This window comes from Grammomys surdaster, unplaced genomic scaffold, assembly GCF_004785775.1.
Source record: "Grammomys surdaster isolate TR1022 unplaced genomic scaffold, NIH_TR_1.0 341, whole genome shotgun sequence".
Lineage (NCBI taxonomy): Eukaryota > Metazoa > Chordata > Mammalia > Rodentia > Muridae > Grammomys > Grammomys surdaster.
The window spans coordinates 500872-528009 of NW_021604760.1; the positions used below are offsets into that span (position 1 = coordinate 500872).

A 27138-nucleotide genomic window follows, 5' to 3' on the forward strand; every position below is an offset into this window, starting at 1 on the left:
GTATATGTGCACTATAAATATGCTTGGTGTTTATGGAGGCCAGAAGAGAGTGTCAGATTTCCTGGAACTGAGTTACAGAAGGTTGTGAATTACCATGTGGGTGCTGGGAACTGAACCTGGATCCTTTGCAATAGCAGCTAGTGTTCTTAGTGGGTCCCAAGTCATCTCTCCAGCCCCAAGGAACACTTTTTGTCTTATTGAACTTTAGTGTTTGTAGTCTAGAACAACAAGTAGCACATAGTTGATACTTAGTATTGGCTGTATGCAATTATCTAATCTAAGATGAGGAGATGGCGTTCTAAAGAATCTCAGCAGAAACCACAGAGGAACAACAAACCCCACAGAAAGTCTGACAACCTACAACAACCCACCATGCTTGACAGTAAGGAAAGGGGACCAGCCACAAAAGTAATGTCTTAGGGAACAAACAGTATTCTGAATGCCCAAATGTCACAGTCTTTTTATTAAAGATTTCATTATTATAAGTTGACATGACGTGCTACATCCCAAAAGACCATGGGCTAAGAAAAAAGACAGATGATATTCTATCAGTCCCCTCACATGTGTAGACTTTGATAAAGTAAACCTTTTAGAAAGTGGACATTAATGATAAAATACACAATTATTGATCTCCTTAATAATCAGGGAAACTCCAAAAATCAAACAACAAAGTTTTTTTTAAAATGATAAAGATGCAAACCAGTTTACAAGCTGTGATGCTCACTATTACTGAACTTGACACTGTGTATGTTGGAGGGCATGACACATTTGTGAAAACTGTGTGAAAGGTAATTTGTCAGTATTAACCTATGATTGGAAAACCTAAAAATGTGCAACCCGTTTAACCAAATAACTTTTTTTCTGTGAATTTCTCTGAAAGTGACTATTTACATAATACATTTCATAATTGGTGTTTAAAAGTTACTTGCCTACGGTGGTGCATTAGTTGTCATGATATATGGAAGCATGAACATATGTTTGTAAACTGACGTTTCAGAAAGTGTAGAATTGTATAGATCCGTGAGTACACATCTATGTAAAATATGCTTAACGGACTAATAACAAAGAGACCATGCTTGTGTTAAGAGTTGTATGTGAGTGGCTTTATTTTTCTTCAGTTTCTAATTTTTTTTAATTAAATAAAAAAGATTTTCAATTTATTTTCATTTGTTTGAGGGTTTCAGCTACATATATGCCATGTGACTGTGTGTCGTGTATATGCCTGGTGCTGGTGGAGGGCAGAAGAGGGCATCAGATTCCCTAGGGCTGTAGTTACAGACTGTTATGAGTCACCGCATGGTGGCTGGGAATCGAACCTGGGTCCTGTGGAAGAATAAACAGTGCTCCTGTTTGCTGAGCCATCTCTCCAGCCCTTTGTAATTACATTTTATGATTTGTACAACAGGGTCTCAGTTGTTGAGTGTTTTTTCAGTACAACCCTGTAATAGAAAACATTGTTGTTGGACTATTCTTTGCCACTGTTACCTTGATAATGGTTTTGACTGAATAACAGATTAATGAGCAAATGCTCTTTGGAGTCAAATGATGTGTGAAACTGTGTATGTGTGTTTGGATGGCTATTATTATTGTTTTTGATGATTCCCTGGTGAAATTGGTCATGCCTTTTAAGCCATTGTCCATATTATTTCCACTTTAGTGCTTCTCAAGTAGAAAAGGAGACACTTTTGTCCCACATCGATCATTAGGTGATTTCTTAAGATGTATTTGGTTGCCACAGCTGGAGCAGGAAGAGAGTAGGAGCTAGAGGGTAGAGAGAGAGGGAGGGAGGGTTTCATTTCTGGTAACTAGAAAGCAGATATCGGCGATGCTGCTAAGTAACTATTGATGCATTAAGCAGTCCTCTCCTGAGAGGCATTTCCAGGCCCCAAACATAGTAAGGTTGAGAAACCTGCCCTGGACTGATTCTTCAAAGAAAAAAGAAATCTGTTTATAGCTATCTAAATCACTTTTTTTGGGGGGGGGTGTTGGGAGATAAAAGTTTTTGCATGACTTGTCTTTTCACAGTTTTCAGCCACACAGCATCACTATACTGTATTCTCTTAGGTTCCTATGACTTGTGGAAGATGTGGTTTCTGACTTCTCTACGTACACTGAACTGCTGCGTGATAGTCAACTGGACAGGATCTAAAACCAACTCGGAGATAAACCTCTGGGAATGTGAGAGTTTCTAGATTAACTCAGTGGTTCTCACCCTTCCTAGTGCTTCAACCCTTTAATACAGTTCCCCATGTGGTGTCTTCCAATCATAATATTTTTGTTGCTACTTCATAACTATAGTTTTATGGATTTTAAAAATTGTAATGTAAATATCTGTGTTTCCTGACGGTTTGGGGCTCTCTCTGTGAAAGGTGATTGACCCTCAAAGGGGTCATACACAACATGTTGAGAATCTCTGGTTTAACTGGTCAGAAGACCAACTCTAACTGTGAGCTGTACCTTTCCAGTGTCCTGCTACACAAAAATGACACAGTGAGCTGAGCATGGGCATTCCTGGCTCTCTGCTTCCTGACTGTGTATACAATGTGACCAGCCTCTTCAGGGCTTGCGGCCTAGATTTTCCCACCAGGATGAGCCATACTCCCAAACTGTGAGCCAAAACAAACTGGTTCTTCCTTAAATAGCCTTTGTTAGGGATTTTCTCCCAGCAAAGAGAGAAAGAACTAGCGCAGACTTTTTCTCTGAACCCCCAAGAGCATTTAGAGGTCAGAGAGTTTGTTTTTCTTTGAATCCTGTCTGAGACAGGAGAGTGGATATCATTTTAGGGAAGCCCTCTTTGGATTCTGCTTCATGAACAGCTAGATAATTCTTAACAGGCTTATTGAGGAGAGAGAATCTTTTTCTTCAATGAAATAGCCTCTGCTAAGGCACCCATACTCCATTTAATGACTCCCTACCCAGGTTCATACAAGGAACACGAATTAAGCTCAGTGGGCCACAAAGAAAAACAAAATAATAAGATACAAAAAATAGGAGAGTGAGTCAAGTGCTCACATACTTAGTCCTGACACTCAGGAACCAGAGGAAGGCAGAGCTCTGTGAATTGAAGTCTGGTCTACAAAGTGAGTGTCTGGCCAGCCAGGGTTACATAGTGAAATTCTGTCTCAAGAAACAGACAAGACGGACAGACAGACAGACAGACAGAGTAAAACAAGAGACGAAGTCCATCGATTTTTTTCTTGTATCCAGAGGAGAGAGCAAACATGGTTTGCCAACTACTACAATTTATGTTGGAGTTTCTGAGTTTGGGGAACTCGAAGACGTCGGCACATCCAGGATGCACTGGATAAGCCTCACACTGGGAGAGCTACCGTCATATCATGACGTAGACTGAGTACAAAGCCAAGTTCATTCTTATGTGTGTGTCTGCGTTCATGTCACGTCTACCTGTTCCTTATGGCATAGATAAAATCAAAAGTCACTACAATTTCCTATATCCATGCCACATGCTAGGCACATATTCTTTAGCAAAACCAGTACAAGGAAGGCGTTATCCCTATTTAAACAGGCGGGGAAATTTTTGCAAACAGCCTTAAGGTGTTCACAGTATGGCGGGCAAGTTAAGACTTGAGTACCAGCACCAACAAACAGTACAGGTACCAAGGCCTAATGCTTCTCTCTTTGATCCACCCAGATTTTTGACAGCTCTTCCCTCTTCCTAAGGCACGTGGGAAATCATTTAGTTTGCAGCTTACCTTTTATTAGTAAGCCACAAATCATTTAGAGAAGCACAGGAGGTTAAGGGTGGAGATTGAACCTAAAAGCCATAAACTTTAGTTTATGATGCTCTTTTCTCCTCCACAGCATACCTTTCTCAGAACCCCTAAGACATCAAGTAGGATCCAGCAGGGTTAGTGGAGTCAGATGAATGTGGAGTCCTTGTCAGCAGTGATGTGAAGGAGCAGAATTCTGACCACACATGGCCTGGGAGGGTTTTAGGAGGAAGTGCCTAGTGTCTTGATCACAGGAGTAGAAGGATACAAAGATTTAAAAGTATGCATTGGAGAATTAACTGAGGGGCTAAAGTGAAAGCACACCGGTGGACTAAGCTGTTTGTGGTTTTTCAGGTGAACAAGGGTGGTGGTTTGGACCACATAGTGGGGTGCAGAGAACTGAGCTGCCAGGATAGATGCGCAGGAAGGAAAACTATCAAGATTTGCCTGTAGATCGATATGAGAATGACTCGTTTTGTTTTGTTTTGTTTTGTTTTGGGTCTTTTGAGACAGGGCTTCTCTGTGTTGCTTTGGCTGTCTTGGAACTTGTTCTGTGGACTTGACTGACCTTGGACTCATGGAGATCCACCTGTCTTTACCTTTCAAGTACTAGGATTAAAGGCCACCACCACTGCCCAGCCAGGATGACTTTTGGCTCCAGGATAATCTTGTTTTTGTTTTGTTTTGTTTTGTTTTTTTTGTTTGTTTGTTTTAATGATTTATTTATTTTATGTGAATTGGTGTTTTTGGTGTTTTTTTTTTCTTCTGCATGTATGTCTGTGTGAATTTTGTGTGAGAGTGCTGTATCCCCTGGAGCTGGAGTTACAAACAGTTGTGAGCTGCCATGTGGGTGCTTGGAATTGAACCTGTGGCTTCTGGAAGAACAGCCAGTATGTGCTCTTAACCACTGAGCCATCTCTTTGGTCCTATATAATGTTTTTTTTGGCAGGATTTCTTAAACTTTTTTCCCATGAGTAACTCTTTTTGCCTGAGAAAATTTCCATGCAACCATATCTATCTATGTATCTATGAATCTATGTATCTATCTCAAACATTTACTGATAACAGATCATAAAGAACTGTATTTTAAAAATAATTTTTGATTATATATATATATCATCTATTAAAGAAAAAAGTGAGTTTTTGCACTAATCAGACTGATGTTTTCATTGCTATGGTAAAAAATTGGCTAAAGATAACTTGAGGGAGAAAAGGGTTATTTTAGAGGAAAGTCAAGGCAGGAACCTAGAGGCAGGAAATGAAGCAGAGAGCATTGAGGAGCATTGCTTACTGGCTTGCTTTTTATGGCTTTCTCAGTCTGCTTTCTTATTCCACCCAGGATCACCTACACAGGGGTCTTGCCTACAGAGAGGACTGGCCCACTCACATCAATCGTTAACCAAGAAAATGTTTCACACACTTGCCTCCAGACTAGTCTGGTAGAGGTGTTTTCTCAACCGAGGTTCCTTCTTTCTAGATTACTGTAGTTTGTATCAAGCTGACAAACACTAATTGGAACAGATGTGCTTGCTTGTTTTTAAATAAAGAATTGAATCATGTCTGGAGAGTTGATGCTGTAAACTCAGAGCACCTTTGATGTCTTCTAGAGTTGACTGACATTTGTCTGTATCACCATGGATGCTTCGAACGCCACTTTGTAGTACAAACATCACAGAATCACAGAAGTATGTTTATGTCATTTTAGAAATTGCTGGAAATTCTGTCCTTGTTGAAAGTCAAAACATGATAAACGTGTGTGTGTGTGTGTGTGTGTGTGAAACTTGAGTGACTGAAACAGTTTTATTTATATTTAATTTAATTTTTAACACTTATTTATTTGTGGGTGGGGGACCAGTCATGTGTGATGTCACACGTGGAGGTTAAAAGACAACTTTTGGTGGTCAGATCTTACACATTTCATGATGTGCATTCTGGGGATTAAATCAAATCAGATTGTCAGGCCTGGTGACAATCTTGCTGTCTCATCAGCCTCTAATTAACCAATTTAAAAAGTCCTTTTAACAGAATTCAATCCAAACGTATACAGTTTGATGCATGGTGTGAAGCAAGAGGAGAAACACTTCTCAAAGTCTTTGTCGTAACAGATGTTTCTGTAAGAACAGCAAACTTTCTATACATATAGTAATAGATAGAAAGTCGAGGTGGAGCTGAGCCAACTGCTCTGGGCAGTGTTTGCCGGCAGTGTGTGCTGTGACAGTACTTACAGGTTGAAGTGCACTTCTGTGTTCAGAACCAAGGCTGCAGTGACATATTTGGACACAATGGGTAGGCATGGCTAGAAATAACTCGGATTCATAATGTTTGGTTTTTAAATTCACTTTGGATTGTTACACATTTTAGAAACCTTTTACTTAATGACAATTTTGTGAGCACCCCACACTAAATCATGAGAATAACCACAGGTTTGTAACAGGGCCCTGGACCTTAGCATAACTGACTCCATGATGGAAGTGCTATTCAAGGTGTAAAACTCACCAGGTAGACACTACCGCCAGCCAAAAATGAAAACAAACACCTAATCCATCAAAGGCCATAGTTCTGGGGAAAAAGTCTCTGAGTGTTCTAACTGTGCTTTTTGGCATGTGTAGTTCTGTTTCTGGCTAACTGTTCTCGTTATTTGAAGTATGTCAACCCAAGACATGGTTTTTGTGCTTAAAAGTTGGCCTTGAGAAAGGCTCGAGCCTACACTTGGATCCTGAACACTCAGTGTAGTTGCCGATCAGCTAAGAAAGTCTTTCTGTAGGCTTAAACTCATGTCTGGTCAGTCTTCTCTGGTGAATACCCCAACAAGTTTAAGAAGCCAGAATCAAAGACACTTGAGAACCACAGGGTTTTTTGTTTGTTTGTTTGTTTGTTTGTTTTTGGATGGAATAAGACTAAACAAACTTACTATGAAAGATGATGATTAATGAAAAATCAAAAGCACTGGACACAGATTAGGCATCAATGGATGTTAATTCTTGTTATTCTTTTCCATAGTTTGTCTCCCCTGCTCCTTTACAGGGAGCTCTTACACAGAACAGAGGCCGGGCCTGAAGAAACTCGTGGAAGCCCGAGGTTTCGTTTCTGGTTAAGTCCTTATGATGGTTAGTATTGTCAGTTTGACAATTAGAATCATCTAGGAGACCAGCTGTAACTGTGAGGGATTGTATATATTAGGTTAACCCTTGGCTGTGCCTTTGAGAATTACCTAGATTAGGATCTCCTAGAAGGCTTGCTTTGCACAAGCCTGTGAGGGATTCTGTAGTCTATCCCCTCGGCTGTGCCCTTGAGGATTATCTAGATTAGGGTAATGGAGATAAGATGCACTTTATCTGTGGGCAGAACCATTCCATGACTGTGGTCCCAGATTTAATACCCAGGAGAAAGCTAACATAGGCATCCAGCCTCTCTTCTTCCTGAGCATGCGTGCAGTGTGACTTTCCATCTCAAGTTTCTGTCATCACGACTTCTCATCATGATGGTCTGTATTCTCTCCAACTGTACGGGCAATAAACCTTTTCTTCCTTAAATTGCTTTTGTCAAATATTTTATGGTAGCAACTGGCAAAGTGACTTTCGTTCTTGCTAGGCAGGTCTTTCCAGAACCCTCTTCTGGAGTGGCTGGGATAGGGCAGAGGTAAACACACAGGGCAGGGATAATGCCTCCAAGGGCACAGGTCGCTCCAGCGGGCGAATTCTTATTCCCTGCATGAGTTCACGTCTTTTTTCTTTTTCATTTCTTTTTTTCTTTTCTTTTGGGGGTCGCGTGGAGGGTGGGGAAACAGAGCATCTCACAGAGATCCACCTGCCTCTGCCTCCCGGAGTGTTGGAATTAAAGAAGTCTGCCAGTATGTCCACTTTGAGTTTAATTCTTACAAGCTAGTCGGTGAGAGGAAGCGAGCTGGGACACTTGCGGGAGTGCGAGCCCGGATGGGGGCGTGGCGGGCAGGCGGAGACTCCAGGGTCCTCAGGCTTGGGTCTTGGCTCTGCCCCACTGTGGGAGCAGCTTCTGACGTCACGGGAGGTGGGCCAGACAAGGGGGCGTAGTCAAATAGGGGCGGGCCCTGAGATGGAGGGGCGGGGCGCCGGTGCGTCCTGGAGCGCAGGCCGCGGCAGCCGCGGAGTAGCCGGCAGCTGCTGACGCGCCGCGGGCTCCGCGCCCAGCTTCACACGTCCTCTGGGTGCCTCTCCTTAGCCGCGGGTGTCCACGCCGGGCCCCGCACGGCTGGCCCAGTTGCCAGCCAGACGCCTGACCCAGAAGGACCCTGCGCCAAGGAGCCGCGCGGCCGGGCGCACACGGAAGTGGTGAGTGTCACGGTGGGGAGGTGGAGACCGCCGTGGCCAGCTCGGGGACCGTGAGAGGGGCGCGGAGCGGGGTGGCGGGGCGGCCGGGCGGCCGGGGCGGGGATTTCCAGGCGGCGGGGCTGCCGGGAGGTGAGGGGAGGGCCGCTCAGCTAACAGCGGCCCGCGCCACCGACATCCTGTTTATGGCCCCGCGGCCTGCGCGCCGACGGCCTCTGGCGCCGCAACAGCTCGACCGCAGGACTCGCCGAGGGTTGTGGCCAGCGTCTACCCCTGGTCAGCTCCTGTTGGGGGACTTTCTGGGGTTAGGGACTGCGTGGGGCGCGCCTGGGAACTCCGAACCGCAGCTTGCCGGAACGTAGCGTGATGGAAGGCCATGGGTAAAGGGATTGGGGAAAGGCGACTGTAGGTCCTACACGAAGGGACCCGATTCATCGAAACTGGGACTAGTGTCTGTGGCTCCCCAACTCCTAGCTCCACTTCTGCGCGACTTCCCGTCACCTCAGAAACAGTAGGCACCCCTCTGGAGACACTCCTGGGCTCTTGGGATGCATATTTACAAAGGGAGTTCTTTAAGGAGACTAGATCAGAGGTGCGGTTATCTCCAGGTGCCTGTGTGACCCCTTCGGAAGTGTATTCTCTGTGATTTCTGGGGGACAAGGACCGTGCCCTAATTGATAGTCTTAATTCATGGCTGTGAACTGTCTCCTGCCTCTGCTTGGATACATCAGTATCCATGCTATTAAAATTCTTCCCCAGTTACAGAGCTTAGTCCCAGGTATTTACAGTAGTATAAAATTACCATTCTTTTTTCAGGGAAGAAGGCATAAAAACTTGGGTTGTTAAATAAGTAGAATGCTGAGACAATTAGATACAGTTATCTAGTCTTTGGGTGTTGCCTTCCCCGTTTAAAAGAAAATATTTGAGTTATGTGTGGTGTAAAAAACTTTTTTTTTTTAAAAGATGAACATTTTGCATTGATTAAATTTTTGTTCTTCCCTTTCTAAAAATCACATTTTGTGTCGCCTATCGCTTTTGATTGTGGGGACTGGTGTTTTTCAAATACTGGAATTTGAGGCTGTGTGAAGCAACTATGATCTGGATCAAAATGTCAGTCAGTAGTGCTCAAGTTGAGAGATCATGTCGGGGTACCAGGTAAAAAATTAGATTTGGGGCCCTGTGTGGAAAGTCATTTCATTCCTGGCTTCAGTTTTTCAACATCCAGGGGATATTTTCTTATTGAAGGATCAGTTTGTTCTTTTGTGCTTCGTGGTGAAGGTTAATGGAGACTGCCAGCCAGCATCATACACCATTCTGGTATAACATGCTTTATAAAATGCAATAAAGGCCTCTTCTATATGGATCTAGATCATGTAGAAAGAAACAGGTACATCATACTAGAGGGAGCGTGACCATTATGAATAGTAATCATAACTTAATTCTATGTATCATATTAACTAGGCACTTGGTCATATTTCAGTTTGTCTACACTGCTGTACTTCTTTTGGGGGGGGTTGTTGCTCAGATTTCTCTGTTATCCTTTATGTTGAATACAGCTAGTTCTGTTTCAATCTCATTTCACAATTTACTGACTTTGGGAAATGATGTTAGAAAGCGAATAAATTAGATATTGGTACAATAGCTAATATATTTCCTAACATATAAGCATATTCCATTTTGTTGTCATTTAGGCAGGTTAGTATCAGTTTGTCTTACCCAGAAGATCTTTCTGGCCACTTGGTATCCACCCTTTACAGATTTAAGGTGCTAGGAGGAGTTAGGCTGTAAAAATACTTTAATTCAGGCACCTGCTATAAAAAGCTGGTGAAAAATAGGGAGTTTTGAGGATAGGGTTGCTTTTATGGGAATGTGCTTGCCTTAAATTACACAAGGGAACTTAACCTCAGGGCTTTTAAAGAGAACTGTGAAGTCTGCCAGTTTAAAGAGGTTTGACTTCATGAACAGTAGTGATTCTAAAGAAGACCAACCGATTTCAACAGCGTATTACCAGCTACAGATTTTAATGCTGTCCAAAAGACATCATTCTGTTTCTTCTGAATAACTTGAAGTAACACATATATTTGGAGAGAAATACAAATGAAGCAACTACTTAGAATATATGTAGATTTAAACTTGTTTTTATACAGAGAACACTATAAATAATTGTATTAATCGAACACAATTTACAACTTAGCAAAGGCCAGGCAGGATCTCTGTTTTCTGTCAGTTTTTCTGTGTTTGCTTTTTCCCTACTGAGGACACATATTCTGTATATTCTTAGTATAATTTAGTGAGATGGCGATATGCTGCTAGATTTATTATCTGAGATATGCATATTTGTACAAAGAATTAAAAAAAATAATTTTCACGAGGCTTGGAGAGGTGGCTCAGTGGTTAATAGCACTGGCAACTCTTCTAGAGGACTCATACCTGTCTGTAACTCCATTTCCTCACACAGACATTCAAGCAGGCAAAACACCAGTGCACACAAAATACAAATAAATCATTTAAAAAACAATTACATAGGAAATTTCAGGCAGACAGGGAATGGGTTATTTAAGCAGAATCTAGCTGAGCAAGCAACTTCTGATGTTCTCTAATGTACTGTGGCTTAATGGCACATGGAGCCTTGCCATAGAAGAGAGGTGCTTAAGGAAATCTCGATGAATCTTTCAGGCTAGTAGTTAACAGCTTGGTAAAATTTCATACTGAAGGAGACATTGATATTTTCTGAGGAGTTTTGGAAGGTACACCTTGTTGGGGAAGGTGGTATCTGGTGGGTAGAGGCTAGATATACTGCTAAGCACTCAGTGATGCACAGGACAGCCCTTCCTATAACCAAGTATGACCTGGGTCAAATGCCAATAGTGCTTAAGTAGAGAGATCATGCTTAGGGGTACCAAGTGAGAAAAGAGGTATCAGGGCTCATGTTGTGGCAAGTTATTTCATTCCTGGCACCAGCTTTCCTGTTCTAGAAGGAAACAAAAGCAGCTAGGTTAGTTATTCTGCAGTCTTTGTAGAGAAGCCAGGCAAGTAATGCAGGCATAATGAGTGAAAACCCAAGGACATATGAGCTAGAGCCGCAGTGAAGAAACTTCATGAATGAGTTGTTAGACACAGCGGAAGCCAGGGAAGAAGAGGCTAAGTTCATCTGCTGAGTGTCGCGCAGCAGGGAAGGTTTAATGTTATTGAGAGAGAGAAAGTGTGTGTGTGTGTGTGTGTGTGTGTGTGTGTGTGTGTGTGTGTGTTGTGGGGGGAGTAAGGGATTTATTTAGTATGCTTAGTTCTCTGGGTAGAATTTTTTGTAGTTCCCCCTCTTTCTTTTAAACACAAAGCTTATTTTCACATGACAAGGAAGAAACTCACTGTAGAAAAATTGGAAAATGTAAGAAAGTAGTAAGTAGAGGAGAAAAAAAAAACCCCTCTATGTTCTATATTGCCTTTCCCATTTAAAGGCAGTCAGTCTTACCATGTTTCCTTTGAGCATGGTTAAAATTGGAAGAAGGTTTACCATAGAAGGGAGCAGAGCTGTTGGTGTCCGAGTGGCTGAGGGCAGTGCTGCTTGATTCTGCTATGCCCCTTTTAAAAGAATTTGGACCATGCTAGGTGTGTGTGGTACATATCTGTCATCCAAGTACTTGGGAGGGTAGAGTAGGGGGAGCACTTGGATTCAGCCTCTGGGAGAGGTAGTGAGAGATTTTTTCCTATGTAATGCAAGGTACAAGGGCATTGACATTGGTGCTAATGTATTTGGTGCTAAGCATGCCAGGCTTTGTCTTTAGCCTTGTTTGTTACTTTAGCCTAGATTGTAACTTCCTCTGCTTTACTCTTCTTGTCCTCAGAGAGGTATGCCACTGTAGCTTCCGGTCTCAAAAACTTTCTGGTAACCTGGTTTGAAACAGCTGCCTTGTTGAAATGCTTGGGGCTTCAGGGGTAGGAGAAGAATTCCTGTGAATGCGGTTGCTTTTGTACACTCACACTCTTAGCCATTAGAGGCAATCGGAAAGGATAAAAGATAAAACCGTAAGTTCCCTTTTGTGACGCTTCTACTTTGTTTTATGATGTGTAGTTCTTCACGGCTGGTCAGAGCACATCATTCTTCAGTGCTGAGTAGATCCCTTCATCCCAGGCCAAGATATGCATTAGTAACAAAAGGAAGAAACATTAGTTGTTGTTTTGAGTCTGGGTCTTCTTCTAGCCCAGGGTGGTCTGGAACTCACCATGTGGCCTCAAACTTGTAATCTTCCTGCTTTAAGCCTCCCAAGTGCTGGGATTAGAGATAGGAGCTAACAGGAAAATTCTTTTAAGTGTACTCTGGTCAGAAGACCACTGACACTTGTTGAGATATTTTAAATCTACATAACTGGTTTATTTAACATGTGCATTCATATGATATTTTGTTTATTCATTTATTAATCAGTAAGTATTCATTGACCTCTTACTAATAATAGGCACAGAGAGTGAATAAATGGAGTAAAATTCACAGGAATTCCTGCCCCCATAGAATGTGCAGATGGGTAGAAAAACTTGAGTGTGTTCTCAGGTTTGGTGGTGTGGTTATGCATGTAGAATAAGTAAGTCCCATCATGTTGTTGCAGAATGTGCCTACAAATTTTCAGAGTACTCCTTTGTAATCTGAAGATTAGGGGATAGCTTTAGTTTTTGTTTTTTTAAAAATATATTACAAATCAATTCATTCTTTCTTTATACACAAACATCTCTTGGTGCCTGCTAAGTGCTTGGCAGATGACTAAAGCACAGCTCATACGGAGATAAACTTGCTATGCATAGCTTTTATAGTTCAAATGGTGTGACAGCAGAGGTAAAAAGTCAGACTATTGTGGCCTCTCAGGAGAGCTAGATCTGCTCAGAGCCTTTCCCAAATCCTTTTTAAAAAGAGATGGTGTGGACTCGGTAGGTGACTGAGTGGGTTAAGTGCTTGCAGTTCAAGCATGAGGACCTGAGTCTGATCCCCAGCACTCATAAAAGACTGAATGCAATGGTACATGCTTATAATCCCAGTGCTGGAGAGGGGATGCTGGAGCTTGCTGACCAGCTAAGCTAACCAAAAGGTGAGCCCTAGGTCTGAGGAAGAAGTCCTGTCTGTTTGTCTGTCTGTCTTGTTTTCTTCTTGAGATAGGATCTCTATGTAGCCCTGGCTGGCGTTGAACTCACAGAAATCTATCTGTCTCCTGTGATTAAGTGCTGGGATTAAAGGGATATTCCACCACTCTTGACTCTTAGAAATGGTTTTGAATAGAATTTGTTTTGAGATACTGCCCTAAAATACAAGGTGGGTAGCTTCTAAGGAATACCTGAGATTGACTTATGATATACATGCACACATACCCCTACATAGATGAAAATATGTGTACTTCCCACACAGAAAGATTGGAGTGGGCTCTTGCTCCTGGGGTCAAGGAATACTCTTGTCTTAGCCTCCAAATAGCTAGTCTACAGGGCACACACCACTGCACCTGGCATGCGATGGTTTTGAAGAGGCTTCGTTTGAGTTCCCTTGTTCTGAAGGTAGGATGGGATGCTGAGAAGACATACAGAGTGATCAAAGGCATGAAGCAGAGGTGGGCATGTGCAAAACATGGGTGGGAGACTTGTTTGTATGCGCTGATTCAGAGCCTAGACTTCTCAGGAGAGAGCAAGAGGAGGTGAGGCAGTTTGGGGAGAGCTGGAAGCAGAGTCTTGAGTCTGTGAACAGGAAGAGGGTCTGTGGCCTCTGGCCAGTGGATGAGCAGGAAAGATGAGAGCATTTGAGGTTTCTGGGTGAAATGAGCAGAAGGAAGAGCTGTGAAGTACTTTGAATTCTGTACAGGGTCAGCTTCTACCTTGGGTCACGCCACCCTTTCCTTTACCCAGCACCCAGAATGCTTTATTTAGCCATCATGTATCAGTTCTTGACTCTGCCAGGAAACAGGAAATGCCTAGAGTCAAACTAGGCGGCAAGAAGTCCATATAATCTTTCCCTAAAGTGCACCAAAACCCATTTGAAATTGTGTTTAAAGTTATCAAGTTCTCTGACAATGATGTAACTGATTTTTAAGTCAATCAGCAATTAAATACATGATTACCTGAGAGATGTAGTTAGGGAATATGTGCAAGGAGGCACATCCTTGGAGGCCCAGGGCTAATTTTTCATCTTGGTGGTTGGGGAGTGCAGGATAAAGCAAAGTGAGACCACAACCAGAGTAAACAGTCTGGGACACTAGAGGGGGACCTAGGGTGAACAGTGTAGGTTGAAATTTGAAGTTGTCACTGTGACCCTCCTGTGTGGCAGCTGGTACTAGTAAAGGAAGGCATCCCGAAGGACTCGTGTTGTGGAACCTGAGTGAAGTGAAGGAAGTTGAGGGCTGCAGCTGAAGAGGCTGCTCCATGCACCTTGTTTAGGGGCCAGCTGCTGTGTAAGTAGGGGACAGAGACAGGATGAGAAGTTGCTCGCAGTTTCTCCAGGTCAGATTCAAAGAAATGTTTCCTTAGAATGGAAATCCAGTGAGGGATCCTTTCTTTACTGAGGGAATGGGTTGAGAACAACTGTTATGGAAGACCTTCGTGCCTAGAACCCGAGCTGAAGGAGACTGACAGGCAGTGTATTAAACTCCAGTCGTTGATTGCATTCTAGCCTTGCTCTTCTTCCTTTCTTTATTTCTGTAAAGATTTATTTTTATTGACAAAGATGTGCATATCTGTGTGAATGTATGGCACTGAACCGGTGCCCAAAGGACTAGAAGAGGATTCCGTGGAACTGGAGTTACAGGGAGTTTGAACTACCCTGTGGGTGCTGGCAACTGAACTCTGGTCTTCTGGAAGTGCCGTTAACTAGTGAGCCATCTCTCTAACCCAGCAAGTTATGACTGTTGCTTATCTACAGAGTGGGGTAGAGACAGTATCAATCTCTACAACTGTTTGAGGATTGAGGGACTACTAAACATTTTTGAATGCTGTTTTAGGTACAGACTTTGAGATAAAACTGTTCTGACTGTTTTATTTAACTTTTTAAAATGATTGGAATATATGCTTTGAATTAATTTTTTAAAAAGCTCAAGCTATACCCATAATGTTTAGAGATGGTATGGCATGTCCCCAGAAGATGCTAAACAAAGGGTACCTGACATATTGTATTTTTAAAAGATCTCTGTTAACAGCGGGTAAAACATAATAATAAAAAAAAAGTGTTGGTGCTTAACCAAGGCAGTTTCCCTTGATGCAGAATGTTATGTAGACAGCATGTAAGATAAATTGTTTTACTTTTTTAATGAAAAATTAGAAAGGTGCTTTTATGTAACTTCTGTAGGAGCTGTCTAAGATATAATTTGGGAGGAATGTACTGGGCGTCTCTGAAGACCAATGTAAAGGTATTGTTTGTCTTTTGTTGAGTCTATGTTTGTAGCCTATGGTGGGCTGCTGGCCAAGAGACACAGCAGACCTGTTCATAAAGTGATGTCAAAATTAAACATTTTATAAAGGAATAATGCTCCAGGGAGCCTTGCTGCCTAAAGAACGATAGGGATTTGAAGGGACTTTAATTGGTTGTTTCCCTTTGAACAGTGTCTGCCCCATGTTATTTATAATGCTTTACTAAAGGAAGAGCTACTCAAAACAGAAAATTACACAGGTCTCTCCTCCTAATCATGTGTGTGTGCACATAGAGATACATGTGTATTTCAAGTGTATTTCATTCTTAGTGATATTCTTGTTGGACAAGTTTATTGAATTTAAGTATTCATAAAAATGATAAGCTGGGCATAGTAATGTACATAGTAATCATAGGCCTTGGCAAATGGAGGCAGGAAGGAAGAGGTCAAGGTCATTCTCAGCTACAGAGAGTTTGAGCAGGCCCAGGCTTCCTAAGACTGTCTCAAAAACAGCAAGCAAGCAAACAAAAACAACCTCCTTCTCTCTCCTTGGTGAGGGAAAGAAAAAGATAAAAGAACTTGTGGTTGGACCAGCAGTCTTGATACCATTTTTTTAAAGAAGATATATTTATTACTATCTATGTTATATGTGTTTTGCTTCATGAATCTATGTGTACTGTGTGTGTGCAGGAGCCTGCAGAAGCCAGATCCTGTTGCATGCTGTTGTGAGTCGTCCTGTTAGCACATAGAATCGAACCCAGGTCCTCTGGGGAGCAGCCAGTGCTTTTAGTTGCTGGTCCAGCTCTCCAGCCCTATTCTTATCCATGTGTATTGACGGCAAAGTACGTGTAGCTGAGTCCTTTCTTGTCTTCCCATGTAAGATTGAGAAAGAAAACCCTAAGTCTGGAGGGCAGTGGGCAGAAGAGTGGCCACCTGAACCTGTGGAAAGACTGCCCAGAGAGATTTAAAGAGTAAACTTAGATGTGACATTTTCAGGTATGTTGGATAACCAGAGGCTGGTCTGACTACACAAAGTAGAAATAAGATTAATTTGTAATGAATGCAACTATCATTTGTTCTTAATAACATTGTAAAGGGCTTAAGGCTATTAGAACTGACAGTTCACCAATTAACCATGGTTATATCTGTGGGCTTGTTTCTTAATATAATTTTCTCTGACCATGGAGGGGTTATAATTTATAGCAATTTTTTTAATTAGTAGAATTTAAAATAATCTTTTGTGTTGGTAGGTTTCTGGCAGAGAGGCACAGGAAGACCTGTTTGTCAAATGATGTCTTTAGAGTTTGTGCTGGTGGTATGTCTCACACATACACACAGACACAGACCCCTCCCCTACACACACACACACACACACACACACACACACACACAGAGAGAGAGAGAGAGAGAGAGAGAGAGAGAGAGAAAGAGAGAGAGAACATGCAAGAGAGCGAGCCTGCTAAATGTGTATCTTTCCTGTGGAAAGCTGATTTTTGGCCCCACCCAGGAAGGCGGGCAGATGCAATTTGCATTATAAAGATAATTTTTTTTTTAGAACTTTTAGGATTAATTTGTATATCTTAGGCTAAAGAAAGTAGCATATGCATTGCCTAAATTTGTATATTGCTTGATTTTGTTCAGTTGGAGCCACTTTAAAATTCTGACTGTCTTGCTGACCACTGTGCTTGTGTTACATCATTGGAAACTGAACTGATGACTGATGGCACTTCTACATACACAACTTGTCAACTGCTTGTTTACAGAGACCTATTCAGGGTGCTTAGACATAGAAGGGAGGGGCAATAGGTTCAACTGGCCTGAACATAGATGGTTAAGTCCTCTTGATGTGGCTTTAGGAAGTAGGCCATTTCGGATGTACTAGCTGGCCACTGTAGAAATGCTCTTAGGTTTATATATAGATAGATCATGATATGTGAAAACAAAGTCGTCCTGACTTTATCTTTTAGGTTTCAGCAATTAAGCAGTTACACAAGTCACAAGTATTTGTGATGTTTATGCTGAGTGTCAGAAGAGATGTATAGTTGGCTCTAAGACAGAGATAGAGCTGGAAGAAGGAAGTGGGATCTGGGTAGTGAGTTCTTGTACACTAAGATCTGAAAGTTTTCTGTGAAGATGGTTCAGTGTGTAAAGGGGCTTGCTGCCTGAGAACCTGAGTTTGATACCCAGAATCTACATGGTAGAAGGAGAGAACTGACTCCTGCAAGGTGTCTGCTGACTTCCATATGTATTGTGTGTGAGTGTGTGTGTGTGTGTGTGTGTGTTTAAAAAATGCAAACCAAAGTTGAAACTGAGTGGAGAAGACATCGGATGTCAACTTCTGGCCACCATGCACACTGATGGACATGTACACACACATGCAGGAACACATAAAGACTTCTAGCTAGAAGAAACAGCATATGCAAAGCCTCTGAAGTAGGATGGATATCTTATACTATACACAGAGAGGAAAAAGAAGCTCCATTGTGAGCTAGACAGGCGCCTGATCAGTCAGGGCATTATGGTCCATATTACTTTGGATTTTCTAGAATGGTAACAAAGGAAGTTGAAGATTGTAAACTCGGACTTGAAAAAAGAAAAAGAACTTAGGGTCCCCCTCTTACTACTGCTCCGGGGGGGGGGGGCCTTTCTCCACTTCCTCAGTCTGCTGCCAAATGTCTTGAAATCTTTCATTTCCTTCCACCCACTCATGGTTTAACCCTTTGCAGACAGATTGCTATCTTCGTACTCTAGATTGCTCCCTTGAGATCACCAACCACCTCTTGGTCATCAAGTATGGATGCCTTATTTTCTGCCTTTCTTATGTAAAAGCTCCTAGTTGACAGAGGCCTGCAGCCTGCTGTCTTCAGGTATCTGTGGCACGGTGAGTCCTCTTCTCTTGTGTCTGTTCTCTTTTAGGGTAAACATGTTTCCCTCTTCTGACTGCTTCCCCTCCCCAGTGAGGTTCTCCTCAAGGCTCATGTGTTTTGTAAACCTTGTAGAGGTCCCACTTTTGTCAGTTATTTTTGTTTCTTTTCCTCTCTGCTCTTTACTTTCCCCAACACTGGTTGAGCAATTTCACCTCTGTTCAAGTCATTGGAGACAAGAGGTGTAAGCACTTGTGTGAAGGGTTTGGGGGGCAGGTGGGGGGGGAGGTTAAGTGCCTGCTGTGAAGGAGCGAACATACTTTAGACGTTAGACTTGTCAATAAATAGTTTCAGTGTGGCTTCATGTTGGAAAGCAGAGTAGATCATCTTAGTGAGGAAATACAGAATGTGTAGGGGTGGGAAATGGGCCACATCTCAGAGGAAGTGGTGACATTTGAGCTAGGACCTAGAAGGTGAGTATGAGAAGTCTGGCCTTGCAGAGATCTGGAGGAAGCTGACCGGAAGGGGAGTGGAGAGGTGCAGAAACAGCACCTGACTGTCGTTCACGATAATCGTTCTGCATCATGCTAGATCTCCTGGCCTGGTGACTTGTTGACACCTCACGTTTAAGTGCACCAAAACTGATGCCAGCTCTTTCTGCCCATTGTCATACTAATAGACAATTTCTCTGCTTTTCTTAATAATGTCTTCCTCAGCTCCAGGGACCACACAGTATGAGCTATAACTGCTGGTTTCTGTCTTTGTGGCATTCCAGTAGACAGTAGGGCAGCATATAAACCAGCCTGTGTGAAGGTCCAGTGTTTCACATTTTATGTGGACACTGAAATCTGTATTTCTATTTGTTTTGAAAATGTAAAGGCCTGTCAGTTTTTGAGGTACCTCCCTTGAGGTTCTGCATATCCTTCTAGCTTATGCTGTACTAGCCTTTGAGATGACAGAATTACTCCTGGTTTTCTGTCTGTGGCTCATTTTTCAGTTTTGACAGAGCAGAGAGATCTAGTATGTTGTATGTTAACTTGGTCTTTTGTGTGTTGGCTTGGAAACTTCACCATGAATACAGCAATGGTATTGGGGCAAAATGTTTTCCAACTTTCTGACAACCACTGAGGGATATTTATAAAGAGCAAAGGGGTGTCTTTTAAGCTAAAGACTGCAAGAATATGTGTCTGTGTGTGTGTGTGTGTGTGTGTGTGTGTGTGTGTGTGTAGGCTAGAAGTTAACATTTAGGTGTCTTCAAGGGCCATTAGCTTTTTTTTTTTAATTTGAAACAGGGTCTCACTGACAGGCTAGGCTGGCAGGCCTCACCTCCCTGACATTACACACATGTAGCACCGTGCTCCCTAAAGATGAGCTTAGGTTCTCTTTCTTGTACAACAAGTATTTGACCACCTGAACTGTCTCACAGGCTCCGGTATCTTTCAATTGGAGAAATAGCAAAAAACAGAAACCGATGGAATAGGAGTCAGGCAACACCAAAGGAGAACTATTACTGCAGAGTTGTCACTCAGATGGAAATACGGCTTCTGCTGCGTGAGAAAGCGACATTTAAAGAGCCTCTGCCAGACGTTCAGGAGAGGCAGGGAAGGCTGTTGAACTACTTCCTTTTTGGCTGCGAATTGTGTTTACTTTCCTCAGGTTAGAGCTAGCATTCTCATGGTGTTAGGAGATCATGAAGACAGCCAACCCAAGCACATTTAGTTCTGAGTTCATAGGATCTGTTTAATAAGTGCATTTAAAGTTACTAGCACACATGATGTAGGAATTGAAAGGCATCAAAGTGCCGCAGGAAATGGCTCATTTTCTGTTTTGACAGTGGAGAGAAAAAAGAGGGTGGCAAGGAAGTGACTGGCCAGGACTTAACATGGGTCAGGGCTTTAGTAGGTTGTTGCTGTTATTTGACCCAGGTTGGCCTTGAACTTGTGATTCTCCTGCCTTAGCATCCCAAGCTCTGGGATTATAGCTGTGTGTTACATCATGCTTCATTCGTTGTTGATTGATACTTGAGGTTCATAAAATAGCCACACATGGAATTTGTTAAATAAAAACATTTTAATTTATTAAATTATTATTATTAATTTTTAAAATTATTTTTTAAAATTTATTAAATTTGTTTATTGAAGTAGTTCCAAAAAAGATGAGACTTAAAAAAAATTTAATTATGTGTATATGTGTATTCGGGCTATGCACTGAGAAGAGGGTGTTGGATCCTTGGAGCTGGAGTTAGAGATGGCTGTTGTGAGCGCTATGTCCTTTGGAAAAGCAGCAAGTGCTCTTAACTGCTGAGTCATTTCTTTAGCACTGAGGCTGAGATAGTTTATGGGCAGAAGACTTTGAGGTGATTTAAGAGATGTTAGGATTCTTTAGGCCTTGTCTGTTAATTTGGGTATTAATAACAATGGTGTCTTATAAAAGAGGAGTGATGGAAGTGTTGGTTTTGGGGAGGTGTCTTGGGTGCACAGTCTGAAGGACAGGTGGTGTTGAGCCCAAACCAATGCCAGGTTACATCTAGGAATGATTAGATTTTTTTTTCTTTTTTAACTGTTTTAAACATTCTAATGATGACTAAATCTTTAATAAACATGTTCCATTTAATGTTGACATTTACTTGAACATTGATGATATTGTTAGAATAAATGAAAAAAGTTTGTGTAAGTAATATTACAATAAAAATTCTATCTCAGGCTTTGTCACTAATGAATATAAGTATGTATTATGTAATTTTTTGTTGCAGGCTATATATACTCTTTTTAAAAAACATTTTAAATGTTCTATTGTGATACAGTCTTCATAAAAGTCATTTTAAGTATCTGTTTATTTGGAGTAGATATTTTGCTAGATAAAATTACTTAGTTTGTAATATTTAAGCTGTTTATGCTACTTTGTACTATGTGTTTATGTGAGATGGCAGTCTCAGCACTGATGATTGAAAAATTCAAAATATTGATCAGCTTTGAAAAACATTGAATATACTGTGTTCTACAGTATCAGATGTTCAGCCAGGACTTAATTATTGATGAAAAATAACTAAGCAAAAAAATTGCTTTCATCTTTAGTAAATGATAAATGTGTATTAAGGAGTTATTTTTAAAATTTCTTTCTGGGCATGGTGGCCTTTAATTCCAGCACTTGGGAGGCAGAAATAAGCAGATCTTTTTGAATTCAAGGCCACCCTGGTCTACATAGTGTCTTCCAGGATAGCCAGGACTACATAGTGAGACCTGTCTCAAAAAGAAAAAAATAAATTTCTTTATGTTTTATTATTAGTCAGTGTTTGATTTATGTATCTGATTTATATCCCTATATGTACCAGATTGTGTAAATTTCTGTGTTAGAGGAGTCATACATGGAAGAACTTTTAAGAAGCTTTGTTCTGTGGGCAAGAGGGAAGACTCAGTGCTTAAGAAAACTGGTTATTCTTGTAGAGGACCCAGGTTCAGTTCCCAGCATCTACATGGAAACTCATAACTGTGTGTAGCTTCAGTTCTAAAGGATCTGGCACTTCTTCTGACCTCTGTGGGCTCCATGCACACAGGTAGTATACATACATATGTTCAGGCAAACACTCATAAAAATAAAGTCTTTAAAAAAGTCTTTTTGTTCTGGTCTGGGTCTTCCCTAGTATATACAAGCAACAGTTACCCGGTGCAGGAAACTGTTCTATTAAAAACAGTAACAATAAGGAAGGGACAATGTGCTGAGGAGATGGCCCAGTTGATAAAGTGCTTGCTCTGGAAGCATGGGACTAATCCTCAGTGTTCATGTAAAAAACTTGGCCTGCTAGAATATGCTTTGTGATCCAGTGTTGGGGAAGTAGACAGGAGGATAGATCCTGAGGCTCACTGGCCAGACAGCCTAACCTAGCTGGCAAGCCTCAGGTTCCACTGAGAGACCCTGTCTTAACACACATATACTTCACCACCACTACATGACACCACTTGACACTTCATATTTGACCTTTGGGTTCCATGTACACATATGCACAGCACTTGTACACCACACCCCTTTTCTCCTGAGGTTTGAAATCTCCTGACTGATATGTGTTTTGGTTTCATTTTACTTTAGACCTAAGGAAATTTGGGTTTAGGAGGTGAAATAATTTCACACTTCTGATCCCAAACTCCATTTTCTCCCATCGCATACTGGTTTAGGGAGAACATAGCTCTCTGTGGAGTCAGCCTGTAATGTTGAAGCTATTGAAGGCTTTTTGGGGGAACCTCCAGTGGCTCACTTGTCTTCAGTTCATTTTTGTTTCCGGCCACGTTTGAGTCAAAATTTATCTACCCTTACATGTCCTTGCAGAAAATTTTGTCATCAGCAAATTCTCAAGGTGGGGTGCAGCCTGAGCAGACTGTTTAGTGAAGTTATTTATGGCTGAAACCCTGAGGCAGAATTGTGTTGACTAAGACTTGGACCTGGGTGGAGTTTCTGTTTCCTCTTTCCTTCTGCTTAATCTTTAAAAGCTACAGGCTATGCATTTAAAATAATTGTAACCTTCCTATATTGTACAAGAAAGAAAGATGCATATTTTAGTCAATCTTCACTGGTATAGGTATATTTGATCTCTACTGACATGACACTGTTCTTAAAATGTTATTTTGGATTAGTTCTAGGTCATTCATGTAATCAGTGCATGTTTAACAAGTAGTTAGGATTTAATTATAATACTGTGTTACTCTTATTATTAATATCCTTTCAGAGATGTGTCAGGACAAAAGCCCAATGGTTGGTTCTTTCTAGGCAATCAGTGGGATTTGCCATACAGCTGAAAAGAATACTGTAAAGCATAGCAAATTTATGTTTTGGAAAACATAAACATTTGACCAGGGAGATGGCATGACATGTGAACATACTTGTTTCCAATGATGGAAACTGAGGAGCTGAGTTCACCTCTAGTACTCAAAGTGCAAGGAGGGAGTGCACCTACACGTGTGGGTAGCATGCTGAAGACCTGCCATTCAGAGGTAAACAGGTTTGTTAATGCCTTAGTGTTTATTATTTAGTCTTTGTTTTCTGTGTTTATGAACCTGTATGTTTTAAATTTTTTTCCTGTTTTTGTTTTTGAGACAGGATCTCATTACATAGCTCTGGCTGTTACGGAACTCACTTTGTAAACCAGGCTGGCCTAGAACTAGCAGAAACCTGCCTGCCTCTGCCTTCCAAGTGTTGTGATTAAAGGTATTTGCCACCACACCCACTGAGTTAAAAAACAAAAACCAAAACAACCTCCCAACAAGTTTTCAAGGAGATCATGGTGTGTAGTTGTTTTTTAATGTGGTTTTCTTATCAAGTGATTTCTTACCCCCACCCACAGGCATAACTGAATGATTTCTTACCCCCACCCCACAGTCATGACTAAGTGATTTCTTACCCCCACCCCACAGACATAACTGATTTCTTATCCCCACCCCCCAGGCATAACTTTTGTTTTCACAACTCTCTGTATGATGCATAGTTTTTATTGAATGGATGGACCAGAGTTTACTAACCTAATTCTGTACTGGAGGCTCTGTATATTGCTTGTCTGACCTATACTACATGAATAAACATCTATACCTCTATACATATATATTTCTGATTATTTCCTTAGGATACTATTAGAGGTATTATCTCAGTTTTTTCCAAATTTTAGTTACATGCATGATTTAAAAAGCACACATTGATCTTGGGTTATTAGTAGATCAGTTGGTAAAGTGCTTGTCTAGCATGCATGAAACACTGGATTGGAACTTGGGAGGTGGAAGTAGGAGAACAAGTTCAAAGTCAACCACCAGTACATAATGAGTTCAAAGCCAGTTTGAGCTGGAGACTGTACACACACACACACACACACACACACACACACACACACACACTTCTCCCTCTCTCCAATGATGGGGCTCTGTGAGATTTCCCTCATCTATGTTGGCATGTCAGCTGATACTGCCATTGTTCTGGCCTTGTTTAGCCATCCCATCTTGTTGAGATTTTATGGGTACAGCTTTCCTGTCTTATCTAGAAGACACATTCATACAGCAGACTTCCTGGGCCTCTGGTTCTTACAATCATGTCAGCCCCTCTTCCAGGATGTTCCCTGAGCCTTAGATGTGCCTCCTGTGTGGTGGATATATCAGCTGGAGCTGGGTACCCCATGGCCAGTTGTTCTCTGCATTTTGACTCATTATGGCTTTCTGTAATGGTCTCTGTCTGCAGTAAGGAGAAGCTTCTTTGTTGGGGGTGAGAGCTTCCTCTGGGTCTAAGGATGAGAACTTAAATTGCAGTTAGAACCTTACACTGGTTTAGGAAAGTGGCTGTAGTCGGCTCCTCCTTTAAGATCTGTGACTTCACTAGCCATGGGTACAGTATCAGGCACATTCCTAGTTTTGGTGTTATTTGATTGCTCAGGTCTGTTTCAGTGAAATGGAAGCTAACTTATCTTTGTAAAGACTTGTGATAACAAGTTTATAGCCATACTCTGGGGTGTGCAGTTCACTTGTAGTATTTTGCCTCAGGCATTTTTGTGTGGCTTGATGCTTTGAGCCTTTCAGATTCTAGATATGAAAGTGGCTGGCATTAATTTATAGCAAGATAGCTTCCAGGGATCTCCTCTGCACTCTCACAGCCAGTGCGCCTGGCCCACATTCAATACTGGACCCTTTTTCTTTTATTTGTCTCTGAGTTCACATGAGAGTCAGTTATCCTAGACAGTCAAGGCTTATATATTTGATAATGATCAGTAACAAGATAACAAGATACCCATACAATGTAACCCAATACCCAACCTAGATATACCAACTACCTTTGACTGCTACAGACTCGTGAACATCCGCCTCCATCTCCTCTCTCTCTCCTCTCCTAGCTCCTCCACTTCCTTTTTCTCCTCTCTTCCTTCTCTTCCTCCTCTCCTAACTCCTCCCACATTAGCTCCTCCTACATATCACCCTTTCTGTTAAAATAAAAAACTTTCTCTCAAAATACAATAAAGCATAACTACACCAATTTGTATCAGTAAGATACAAGATAGACCTAATACCCAGCCCATCATTTTGTTGACTAAACAGAACCTCTGTCATCTCTCCTAACTAAAAGACTTAGTTATAAACCTGGCTTATGTCCTGGCTTTAGAATGAATGTCAGCTGAAAACCATCCTCTCAAGTCTGTTCTCTCAAAGTAAATAGCCTGGGTTGGCTATGAGACTATAAGTCTTCAACCCCGTCAGAAATCCAGAATGACTGAATTAACTGAAATTATGGGAAGCACAAAGCTTAGCTTCTAAAACTTAGCCAATTTATAGAGACTGCTGAACACCTGGACATCCCCTAAATCTCAAAGATGTTGGAGCATCCGATCTTCAGCCTTCTGGCCCAGGATCATCTGACAGACCTAGTAATGCAGAATTTTTAAGGGCTGATTACTCTGTCTTGGCAGATATAATCAGTCGACTATTCCGCAAGTGTGTCCTTTTCTGGACAGTGATTAGTCTGTAGATGAAAAGAGGCAATTTTTGCCTAGTGGCTGTCTCACTACAACTGGAGTAACTCCAAAGATGCTCAATTTCTTCTTAGAATCCAAGACATGGAAGCTGTCAGGAGCAGACAGGTCTCTAATCAAAATGAACATTAATACAGAAATGTTAGTAACGTCACTTCTGTGGACTTCTGACATTTTTGAAGACCAACTATCTATGTAAAGCAATCTGGACTGTTGTCCATTAAGTCCTCTCTGCTATTTCTAATTAAAATATAGAAAACACCCTAACAATAAACTCAGAGCCATGCAATTGTTATAGGCCCTTAACTCACAGGCTAACTATCTCAAATCAGTTAAAAAAGAAGTTGAAGAGGGACTGGGCCTAAGCCTTGTATTCCTAAATTTGTTATATAGGCACAATGTCTATGAGAGTAACAATATTAATCTCACTTTTATATCAATAAGAAACTCATACCAATGGAAACCTTACATTTGAAATCAAGGTAAATTTTGTACCATTTAAGAAATTATAACTTCAGCTTAATAATAATTATACAGATTTCTGCCAGTAGGTTATGGCTATGCAATAAATCCTAGCTATTCCTCCCTGTTCCAACAAAACCACTACTTTTCCCTAGAAAGACAGCCCAATATTAACCACCTCAGTCCCCAAGCCCAGGGAATAGGGGCGGTGGCTCTTCATTAACTTCTTCAAGCTGATTACGGGTGTTGAGATATTAGAAGAGGGGTGGGGGGAGGGTAAATTGATAAGCCTCTGATGTCTGTGTCTTCACTGCATTCAGCTGAAATTCCAGGACATCAGAGGTTCGAGCAGGTCTGCTCAGCTTGCTTGATGAGTAGATATACCAAGGCTGTGTATTCTGCAATATATAATTCTCAAAACCAATTTTAGTATCAAGATAATTTTTTTGTTTGAATTCTGGAATCTAGTCTTCTGGTGGCCTGCCTCTGTCATGTCTAATCCATATAATTCTGGGAGGTAGAAATATCTTAATCGTCTCTTCTGAAAACACATAGACTAAAGCTTTTTCCTAAAACAGCATTTCCTTGAGCCAGTAACCAGAAAAACCTTTATCTTGACCTCTTTCCCAGAGGAAAAGTATAACCACAAAACTGAAAATCACACCCATCTTGAAAATAAAATCAACTTAATAACTAAAATACTGTATGCGCTTATTGTTTAGGCCTTCCCTGTTTTGCCAAGGAGGAAAAGAACCTCATTCGTTGGTTCTTAGTTTGCATTATTTATTTATTTCTATTGATTGATTGTGCTGGGATTGGAACCTGTAGCCTCCCGTGAGCATTCTACCCCTGAACCACATCCCAGCCTTCTATCTGTACTTCTGCCTTCTTTTTGTGATTTCTCTAGTATAGTCTGTTGTG

At 41.5% G+C, this 27138-nt stretch overlaps 1 protein-coding gene across 1 annotated transcript in view; it reads left to right on the forward strand.

The window, feature by feature from the left end:
* The first annotated feature begins 7928 nt into the window (after positions 1–7928).
* Positions 7929–27138, forward strand: part of Jak1 (Janus kinase 1) — a 111136-nt gene continuing 91926 nt past the window's right edge. Inside the window, exon 1 of the mRNA XM_028778756.1 lies at positions 7929–8038. The gene's annotated coding sequence lies outside the window, so the exon portion shown is untranslated. The remainder of the gene's footprint in view (positions 8039–27138) is intronic.